Below are 11,757 nucleotides of genomic sequence, written 5' to 3' on the forward strand. Positions count from 1 at the left end.
TCGACGCTCAAACGGGGCTGCTGGACAACAACAGATGGCGGATTTACCCCAGGACAGGGTTCTTCCAGATGACCCCCCTTTCACCAACACTGGGGTAGACTACTTCGGTCCGTTCGAAGTCAAACGCGGCAGAAGCGTCGTGAGGAGGTGGGGTTGCACCTTCACCTGTCTGGCTATCCGTGCTGTCCACATTGAGGTGGCCTCGTCGTTGGACACCGACTCATTCATTGACGCTCTCCGTCGCTTCCTCGCGAGAAGAGGCCAGGTGAAAATCCTCCGTTCAGACAATAGGACTAACTTCGTTGGAGCGGAGCGCAAGCTAAGAAGAGCTATGAAACAATGGAATAGCTCCAAGATCGAGAACACGCTACGACAGAGGGGAATCCAATGGATTTTCAACCCTCCTACTGGTTCTCACCATGGCGGAGTCTGGGAGCGGATGAGCAGGTCTGTCAGGAAGATTCTCAGCACCACCTTAAGGCTTCAGACTCTGGATGAAGAAGGCACACCGTCTCTTGTGTGAGGTAGAAGCCATCATTAACAGTCGACCGATAACCAAGGCTTCTAGTGATCCGGATGACCTGGAAGCGCTTACCCCCAACCACCTCTTGCTCCTCCAGTCAAAGCCTTCCCTGCCTCCCGGCCTTTTCGTGAAAGAAGAGCTCTACTCCCGCAGGAGATGGAAACAAGTCCATTATATGGCAGACATATTCTGGAAACGATGGACACAGGAATATCTACCTCAGCTCCAGGCGAGACAGAAGTGGACACGTGTGTCACGCAACTTCGCTGAGGGAGACGTCGTCCTGATCATCGACGACTCTGCCTCCCGCAACTCCTGGGTCCTGGCCAGGGTCATTGAGGTGGTTCCTGACCAGCATGGGCTCATGCGCCGGGTCCGTGTCAAGACGAAGACGACCATTTTAGATAGACCTATCACTAAGGTCTGTCTTCTCCAAGAGGCTACATGAGGTGGTGGTAAAGGCTGTCCTCCTACGGTGTGCCATGTACTAGTGACCTCTGGCACCAGGTATTGGTTATCCAGCAGCAGAGAAACTTATCAGTTAAAATAGTGTTTGGTTTAGCTCCTTGTTTTTTAGTAGTTAGTCATTGTCTCTAGATATGAAGGACAATTAGGGGCCGGTGTATGAGCCAAAGCTATATATTTAGGTTATTGTATTATATGAATGTTTAATATTGATTTGATTTTGATAAAGTTATTGAACCGTTGTATTTGTCATAATAGGGCATTCTAGAACATTCTAGAACATTTGTGGTGATGTCATAGCCGAACATTCTAGAACATATAACATTCTAGAATGTTTGTGGTGATGTCATAATAGCACATTCTAGGGCATAGAACATTCTAGAACATTGGTGATGGCACCGTATGATGTCATAACTGAACATTCTAGAACATTTGTGTCTCTATTATAGGCCACCGTTCTCTCAGAGCAGTGTTGTGTAGGCCAAGGACTCAACAGGACTGAACAGGACTGAACGGATGGACTCAACAATCAAGACTGGAGCCTGCATTTCTCAACCAAGGTGCCAAGCCTTCCGGTTTGCTGTGGAAAGAGCCAGCAAGTGGATTTACGGCTTTCCAGTGTGGAGGTATTTTCATGTGTCGAGTCGGCGGTGATTTTGGAGACTGGGAAAATATAGTTTTCTTACCTTGTAGTAGTGACATGAATATTTAGGAAAATAGATTTAGGACCACTTCTGTAAAGAAAGACTTCGCTGTGGAAGAGAAATAAACCATTTGGATATCTTTATTTTACACTGGAGCGGCTGTGGACATTCTTTTTCTTTATCAACGAACGTACTACTCACGAGTAAGCAACATTAACCAGTAGAGTGGAACGTCGGCCCTCATAGAAAGGGTTAACCCTTTGGTAGTACGGCAGAGCTCCAGGACCTCCATGTCTCTACAACCCAACCAGAGCTCCAGGTCCAACATGTCTCTACAACCCAACCAGAGCTCCAGGTCCTACATGTCTCTACAACCCAACCAGAGCTCCAGGTCCAACATGTCTCTACAACCCAACCAGAGCTCCATGTCCTACATGTCTCTACAACCCAACCAGAGCTCCATGTCCTACATGTCTCTACAACCCAACCAGAGCTCCATGTCTCTACATGTCTCTACAACCCAACCAGAGCTCCAGGTCCTACGTGTCTCTACAACCCAACCAGAGCTCCACGTCCTACATGTCTCTACAACCCAACCAGAGCTCCATGTCTCTACAACCCAACCAGAGCTCCACGTCCTACATGTCTCTACAACCCAACCAGAGCTCCATGTCTCTACAACCCAACCAGAGCTCCAGGTCCAACATGTCTCTACAACCCAACCAGAGCTCCATGTCTCTACAACCCAACCAGAGCTCCATGTCTCTACAACCCAACCAGAGCTCCATGTCTCTACAACCCAACCAGAGCTCCAGGTCCAACATGTCTCTACAACCCAACCAGAGCTCCATGTCTCTACAACCCAACCAGAGCTCCATGTCTCTACAACCCAACCAGAGCTCCATGTCTCTACAACCCAACCAGAGCTCCAGGTCCAACATGTCTCTACAACCCAACCAGAGCTCCAGGTCCAACATGTCTCTACAACCCAACCAGAGCTCCAGGTCCAACATGTCTCTACAACCCAACCAGAGCTCCAGGTCCAACATGTCTCTACAACCCAACCAGAGCTCTAGGTCCAACATGTCTCTACAACCCAACCAGAGCTCCACGTCCTCCATGTCTCTACAACCCAACCAGAGCTCCACGTCCAACATGTCTCTACAACCCAACCAGAGCTCCACGTCCAACATGTCTCTACAACCCAACCAGAGCTCCACGTCCTCCATGTCTCTACAACCCAACCAGAGCTCCACGTCCAACATGTCTCTACAACCCAACCAGAGCTCCAGGTCCAACATGTCTCTACAACCCAACCAGAGCTCCACGTCCTCCATGTCTCTACAACCCAACCAGAGCTCCATGTCTCTACAACCCAACCAGAGCTCCATGTCTCTACAACCCAACCAGAGCTCCAGGTCCAACATGTCTCTACAACCCAACCAGAGCACATGAACACACAGAGGTGCGGTGACAGTGGCTCGGGGGGTGGAGCAGTCGTCTGGTAATCTGGAGGTTCCCGGTTCGATTCCCACTCCTCCTGATCAGCGTGTCGATGTGTCCTTGAGCAAGACCCTTAACCCCTAATTGCTCCCGATGGGCAGGTTGGCACCTTGCATGGTCGCCGTTGCCGTGTGTCGCCCGGTGTGTGAATGTGTGAGTGAATGGGTAAAATGTGAGGAACAAAATGTAAAGCGCTTTGGATAAAAGCTGTTATATAAATGCACCATTTACCACTTACCATTTAATATCCACAAATGCATGTCAGAGAAAAGGTCTACGCCTAATGTACATCCACGGCGATGCAACGACTTACCTGTATCCCGTTTTAGGGTAGATCTTTTTCAAAAGCATGTGATGATGGTCGTGGTATAGGGATGTTCGATATTGTTTTTTTTACCGATATCCGATATACCGATATTGTCCAACTCTTCATTTCCGATACCGATATCAACCGATACCGATATATGCAGGGTCCCCCCCCCCCCCCCCCCCCCCAAAAGCAAACTGAATAATTTCAGGTAATTAACATATACATATCTCTTGTCGTGTAATTAACACAACATTATGGATACTTTGACAATAAATAATAAAATAAGAATTTGTTCTTACTTGCTTGCCTGGGTAAATGTAAAACAAAAAAAAATTATTTAATTTTTTTGAAAACCGATACAGATAATTTCTGATATTACATTTGAATGCCAATATCGGCCGATAATATCAGACATCCCTATCGTGGTATGATCGCAACTGAACCCTTTCACTACCACACGACCAAAGGGTTAACCCTTCCACTGCGACAATGCAGAAGGTTAACCTTTCACTACCACACTACAGAAGGTTAACCCGTTCACTACCACACTACAGACGGTTAACTGGTAGTGAAAGGGTTGACCCTCTGTATTGTGTTAGTGAAAGGGTTAAGACGGTCACTCAACACTATGATGCCTGCCTGGCTAAAACAACGTGCCTTGACTCTGCAGCGCTGCATCAGGTGGGGCGTGGACCCTGCACTGTCTAAGCGGCCGTGGATCTGTTGAGCATTTACAGAGTGTAGACACAGTCTCATCGACTCGTCTAAATGTATACACAACAGACTTGCGATGAGGCGGCTAAGAAAACAACACTGCGTCTCTCAGTCACAGTAAAGACATGGAAACAAAAGAGAGACTCAGCCGTGCTATGGGTGAGAGAACGAGGCCCAGCGGCGTAGTTACCACGTTTATCTTTAGAGCAAATCAAATCAAATCGAATCAAATGTATTTGTAAGGCCCGACAACACACGTTAATGCCCCCATGGGCCGGCACACGTCTTCTTTATTAAACAAGTCAATAAGAAACATTACAATATAAATCAAGAACAAAGATAAAAACACCAGGAAATCCAAAATAAAATGTAAAATAAATAGGGCTGTCAAAATGAAAACTCTGGAGATTAATTTAAATTATTTAAAGCGTTAAAACAAAATGATCTAGATGAATCTATGGAGTGAAAAATTTTCAACGTTCTGAACCTTCAGCAGTATATTTCCTTGTTCTTTTTTTGCATTGACTCATGCACCTTTTTGAAAATTATCTGACATGAAGATGGAACACATTTTTGTTGTTAATATGATTTATATTACTGGTAGTTCATACAAGACATTATCGTCCTCTAAGCCAATCTGCACTTTAACATAGGCCTGGGTTGTTTTGATTTCTGTTAGCGCTGTGGATATAAGAAAGCGGTCTAGCTGAGTCAAAGTTGATGGTTTTGTTGAACATTTGTATTTCACAGCAGAGAAACTATTCAAAGAAAGCTATTAAAATAGTCTTTGAATCTAAATATACTTTCTTTGTGTTGATTTTACATTAATTCCATGATTTTACTCAAGTAAATATCTGTTACAAGCTTCTGTCTTAAGTAGAAAAATGCGATTTTTAATCTAGATTAACCTCTAGATTAATTACAAAAAAATTTGAGATTGGGGCGGCTAGGTGGCGCAGTGGGCAAGGCACTCGCCACCAACGCAGGATATGCTGGGTTCGAGCCCAGCCCTCTGCGTTGCTACCAGCTTGGCTGGTCGTTCATACTAATACAATTGGCAGTATTAGGGGGTGGGAAGCTGGTGGGTGGGGATCGGACGTTGTGGACAGCGACTCCTACAGGTCGGTTGGTGCGCCTGCGCAGTAGAATCAGGAAACAACGAGGGCGGCGTGTCCCTCCCACGCAGACCCTCGCCGCTGAGAGATCGCGCTGTGCAGGTGAAAAGATGCGACGGCTGCCTCCTCGAGTACCGGAGGGGGACACATGATGCAAGGCTTCGTCCACATTGCAGCCGGCCTGTGGGAGGCATGGCCTAACAGCGTTCGAGACAGGGGAGGGTAGAATTGGACAATACGAAATTGGGGAAGGGAGAAAAATAGAAAATGGGAGAAAAAGTAGATAAAAAAAAAGAAAATGTGTGAGATTAATTAGTAAATTTGTTTTAATCTATTGACAGCACTAAAAATAAATAAATTTAATGAATGCAACACTCTCAGACATACCCCACGCAAAGTTATGGAAAAACTCACTAAAAGCCTAGCGATAGGAAAAAAGCACCACAGGCAATGAGGAGGGGAGAAACCTTAGAAGGGCCGTTCAAGGGATCTCCCTTCTTAGATGTCGGTGATAGTAGTGTTGCTATAAAACATTCGAAACAGTTGATAAGCATGTACATATACGTGTAATGAAACACAAATAAGTACATGCAATAGCAACTCCAGTACATAAGAACATTTTGAACGATTTAAAAATAGAGGTGATGACATCCATTTGAGGTATGGGGGAGATGTAGAGAGGATCGGGTCGAGTAGGGCTTTTTGAACCACCTTTGATTATGGAAATGGTTGTTTTACAGACTGAGAGAATGGACTGCTTTTACTCGCTGCAAATTTATGTCCTCGAATGAAACCGAAAGCTCACCGGGAGCTTTTAAAAAGAGCTGCTGCAGAACGGCCACAGCTGCTGGAGAGGCGTCATCGAGCGAAAGCAAAGGGTTGTAATTTGGCCGTTTCACGTTTTTTTAACGACAGACAAAATGCAAAATGCCTATCTGTGAAATGCAACGCTGCAAAAAATGACAAGCTGCAGCGGAGCTTTCTCTTGCATCCGGACGCATGACGCTGGTTGAGATATTTTAGGTCAAACTTGTGTAATTTTAGTTGATTTGCAGGAGGGGTACAAGTCAGAAGGGGGGGGTACAAGTCAGCAGGAGGGTACAAGTCATCAGGAGGGTACAAGTCAGCAGGAGGGTACAAGTCAGCAGGGGGTTACAAGTCAGCAGGAGGGTAAAAGTCAGCAGGGGGGTACAAGTCAGCATGGGGGGTACAAGTCAGCAGGAGGGTACAAGTCAGCAGGAGGGTAAAAGTCAGCAGGGGGGTACAAGTCAGCATGGGGGGTACAAGTCAGCATGGGGGGTACAAGTCAGCAGGAGGGTACAAGTCAGCAGGGGGGTACAAGTCAGCATGGGGGGTACAAGTCAGCATGGGGGGTACAAGTCAGCAGGAGGGTAAAAGTCAGCAGGGGGGTACAAGTCAGCATGGGGGGTACAAGTCAGCATGGGGGGTACAAGTCAGCAGGAGGGTACAAGTCAGCAGGAGGGTACAAGTCAGCATGGGGGGTACAAGTCAGCAGGAGGGTACAAGTCAGCAGGAGGGTACAAGTCAGCAGGAGGGTACAAGTCAGCAGGAGGGTACAAGTCAGCATGGGGGGTACAAGTCAGCATGGGGGGTACAAGTCAGCAGGAGGGTACAAGTCAGCAGGAGAGGTACAAGTCAGCATGGGGGGTACAAGTCAGCATGGGGGGTACAAGTCAGCATGGGGGTACAAGTCAGCAGGAGGGTACAAGTCAGCAGGAGGGTACAAGTCAGCAGGAGGGTACAAGTCAGCAGGAGAGGTACAAGTCAGCAGGGTACACCTTTTGTGGCTAGGTTAGTGGTATGGTTTGTCTAGCAGTCTTAACAGTGCATCACTCTAGTTCCATTGTAGTATAGATATATTAGCATAGTAGGTAGTAGTATAGGCATAGTTCATACTAGAAAGTAGCATAGTACAGTGGGGTGCCTGGACACTCAGTCATTTAAAATTAATGCACAAGTTTCGTTTTGACTTATAATTTGAAGATAAGGGCCTATAGAACAATTTTAGCTTGAGTGTCAAGAAACCAGTTTGAATTTAACTACATTTTTTGCCCATTTTCCAAAATGGCCACAATTGAAATCATGAATTCACATCAAGGCTCTGAATGCAGCCACAGAAATATTGATCTCCTTCAAAGCTGGAAAGACAACCAGAACGATCTCCCTGAACACTATCGCCCAGAACCTGGGCACGACAACATGCAAAGCCATGGCTCTCTGCCACGCCATTACTGGATCAGACAGCACATCTTCCTTCAAGTTCAAGGGTAAGCGATCCTGCTACAAGTCGATGTACAAAGTGTCATCCCTCATGGAGGAATTTGCAACTATCATCGGCACGCCATTCCAAACATCGCCAAGGCGACACACTTTGTCTGTAGGCTGTACAACAACGAGCCAAGCTAGGACAATGGTGTTGATCTTGTCCGAATGAGGCTATTCTCACAGAAGACTAGGGACGTGGAGAGAATTCCCCCAACGAGTGATGATTTGGATAAACATCTGAAAAGGAGTGTCTTCCAAGCAAGCATCTGGACGACAGCCCAAAGGTATATGTATCAAGTTTCAAGTTTCAAGTTTCTTTAATAGTTGTCATACAGAAGTACAGAATACTTTCATACAAAATGCTTCTTACTGTTACGCTCCAGAGACTGTGCTAGACAAGATAGTATCAAATAACATAGTATAGCATGTAATTTAGAAGTAGAAAATGAGGTCACAGTGTTCAGTATAGACATATGTACAATGTTCGATGCAGAATAGACGTAACTGAGTTACCATATAATATACAATACTATGCAGTGTACTAATGTACAGTACTATATAGTGCAAAGCAGAAATGGGATGAGGTACAATTTAGGTACAATTTACAGTAAGGTGTACGAGTTGTAGTGCAATCCTTCATCAATAAATATAAAGTGTGGGGAGTGGGTGCTACAGTGTGTTTGTTTAAAGTGAGTGTGTGCTATAAAGTGTGTGGAGTGGGTGCTACAGTGTGTTTGTTAAAGTGAGTGTGTGCGTGTGGATGTGTGTGCTATGTGCGTTTGATGGTTGTTGTTGTGTAGTGTTCATTGTTCGTTTAGCAGCCTGATGGCCTGGGGATAAAAGCTTCTTCTGAGTCTTTCTGTGCTCGCCTTGAGACTCCGGTATCGCTTGCCTGACCGCAGCAGTTCAAAGAGGCAGTTGTTCGGGTGACTGGAGTCTTTAATGATTCTCTTAGCCTTGCCCCTGCACCGCTTGTTGTAAATGTTCTGGAGGGTGGGGAGCCCCCCTCCAATTGTGCGTTCGGCTGAACGTGTCACTCTTTGTAGTCTGCTTCGGTCTTGTGCAGTGCTATTCCCAAACCAGGAGGTGATGTTGCCCGTCAGGATGCTCTCTATTGTACATGAGTAGAAGTTCTTAAGGATCTTCTGACTGACTTGGAACTTCCTTAGGCGCCTGAGGAAGTAGAGGCGTTGTCGTGCCTTCTTCACAACACTGTCAATGTGTGTGGTCCATGTCAAGTCCTCGGATATGTAGGCTCCGAGGTACTTAAAGCTGTTGACTCTCTCAACCGGTGCCCCGTCGATGCTGAGGGGGCTGTAGTCCTTGACCCCCGACCTCCTGAAGTCCACAATCATCTCCTTTGTTTTGCTGACGTTCAGGGAGAGGCTGTTTTCCTGGCACCATCCCGCCAGGACCTTGACCTCTTCCAGGTAGGCCCTCTCGTCGTTGGCAGAGATCAGGCCCACCACCACTGTGTCGTCAGCAAATTTGATGATTGTATTGCTACTCCGCTGAGCCACACAGTCGTGTGTGTACAGGGAGTAGAGGAGGGGACTCAGAACACAGCCCTGGGGGGCCCCTATGTTGAGGGTGATGGATGAGGAGGTGCAGTTGCCTGCTCTCACCACCTGGGGTCTGCCCGTCAGGAAGTCCAAGACCCACTGGCAGAGGTCATAGTTCAAGCCCAGGTCCCTGAGCTTGGCTATGAGTATGGAGGGGACTATGGTATTGAATGCCGAGCTGTAGTCGATGAATAGCATTCTCACATAGTTCCCCTGCCTCTTGTCCAGATGTGATGCTGCTGTGTGCAGCACATGGGCTATGGCGTCCTCCGTGGACCTGTTGGGCGGTATGCAAATTGCAGGGGGTCCATGTTGATGGGGAGGGAGGAGCAGATGTAGCCCTTTACTAGCTTCTCAAAGCACTTCATGGCTATGGAGGTGAGAGCTACAGGGCGGTAGTCGTTGAGGCAAGCAGGCTTGGATTTTTTGGGTACAGGGATAATAGTGGACTTCTTCAGGCAGGTGGGGATGACAGCCTGTTCTAAGGACAGGTTAAATATGTCAGTGAATACCGGGGCCAGTTGGTCGGCACAGACTTTTAGGACGCGGCCGGGGATGCCGTCCGGACCTGCTGCCTTCCTGATATTCACTTTTTTAAAGGTCCGCCTCACCTCATGCTCTGTTACCCTGAACACTGAGTCTCCATCAGCAGCAGACCCCCCCCCCCCCCCCCCATTGCCGTGGCTTGTGGGCTGGTGTTGTTATTACCAGCATCAAACCTCGCATAGAAGGTATTGAGGTCATTTGCTAAGGAGATGTCACTGTTCAGTTTGAGGGAGGCGCCTTTGTAGTCTGTCATCGTTTAGAGCCCCTGCCACATAGCTCTAGAGTCAGCCTGTTCAAACTGGAGTTCAATTTTATCCCTGTAGCGCCGTTTGGCCTCTGTCACTGTCCTCCTTACGTTGTATCGCGCCACCTTGTGGTCATTCATGTTGCCTGCCACTAGGCCGCCGTTGTATGCTTTGGTGCGCGCTCTCAGAGCTTCACGGACGGATTTGTCTACCCAGGGTTTTTGATTTGGGTAAACTCTCATTGTGGTAGTGGGGATTGTTTCTTCCACCAAAGTACGAACATAGTCCAGCACTGTCTCCGTGTAGACATTAATGTTATATGGGGCGCGGAACACGCTCCAGTCTGTGCAGTCAAACGCAGCCTGGAGCGTCTCCTATGACGTCAAATCCCATTTCTGCACCTCTCGCGAGACTACAGGAGTGCTCTTGATTCTCTGTTTGTACTTTGGTGAAAAGAAAATGGCCGCGTGATCCGACTTACCAAAGCCACTAGCAGAATGAGCCTTGTAGCCACCCTTGAATTGCGTGTAACAGTGATCTAGGATGTTACCGCCTCTGGTGTTACAAGTCACATGCTGATAGAAGTCGGGTAAAACCTTTCTCAGATTGGCGCTATTGAAATCACCCACTACTATAATGGCGGCGTTAACCTTCGCCGCTTGGATTCTATTTACCTCATCGTGGAGTCTGGAGAGCGCGACACTATTGCTGGCTTGCGGTGGAATATACACTCCGACCAGGACGATCGCCGTTAACTCCCTCGGGAGGAAGAAAGGACGACACTTGATGGTTATATATTCCAGGTCTGGGCAGCAGTGGTTCGATAATTCCTTCACGTTGGCTGGATCGCTCCAATTGTTATTAAACATGAAGGCGATACCTCCTCCACGCTGTTTGCCGGACTCTGCTGATCTGTCCTTGCGGTGGATGAAGAAGTGATCGGCCGGTTGTATGGCGTGATCTGGGGTTTCTGGCGACAGCCACGTTTCAATGAAGCAGAGAACATTGCAGTCTCTAACGTCTCTCTGGAATCTGTATGCATTTGTGTATTGTATTATTATGTCAAATACAATCATTAATTTTTTCATCCAGGTCCATTGATTTGGTCCACGCTGCCCCTCGCCAAGGATGTATTACATCTGGATGTGAAGTGCACTTGTACTACCTGCTCTCTGTGCAAGTGCATGAGGGCAAAGTTGAAGTGCACACGTCTGTGCAAGTGCAAATGTGAGAACTAGCTGGACCAGAGCAATTTCCAAGACTAACATGTATATGGGATTTGTTAGCCACTTTCTTATTAAAGTATTGTGCAAGGAGTTATTCAAGCAGTTACTCACCACCATATTGTGGCACAGTTCAAAGATAAATAAAAATAACAAAAATATTGTTGAGTCTGAGTGAAATTGTCAAGATAATAAATAAAAACGATGTTTTATCTCACCAGGCCTTTGATCCTATTTTTGTGGATATGCACCAATACCGGAAAACATATAGCTTTTATGGGCAATATGCTTGAAATACCAATTGCTACTCCTGAATCCATATAATATACCTGAATTCAGTATATTATACCTCATATGTTCAGATTGGATAACAACCACTCTATCCTCCCCTCAGTGAAAAACAAGACATGCTACTTTCACCTCAGGAACATTTCACGCATTAGACCACTACTGTCCCCCTCCGACACTGAAAAGCTGGTTCATGCCCTCATTTTCTCCCGTCTAGATTACTGTAATGCATTACTCATTGGCTCAACATCAAAATCCCTCCATAAACTTCAACTAACTAGTTGGCGGCTACGTGGCGCAGTGGACAAGGCGCTCGCAACGAATGCTGGAGAC

This window comes from Notolepis coatsorum, assembly GCF_963971535.1.
Source record: "Notolepis coatsorum genome assembly, chromosome: 16".
In the NCBI taxonomy this organism is placed as follows: Eukaryota; Metazoa; Chordata; class Actinopteri; order Aulopiformes; family Paralepididae; genus Notolepis; species Notolepis coatsorum.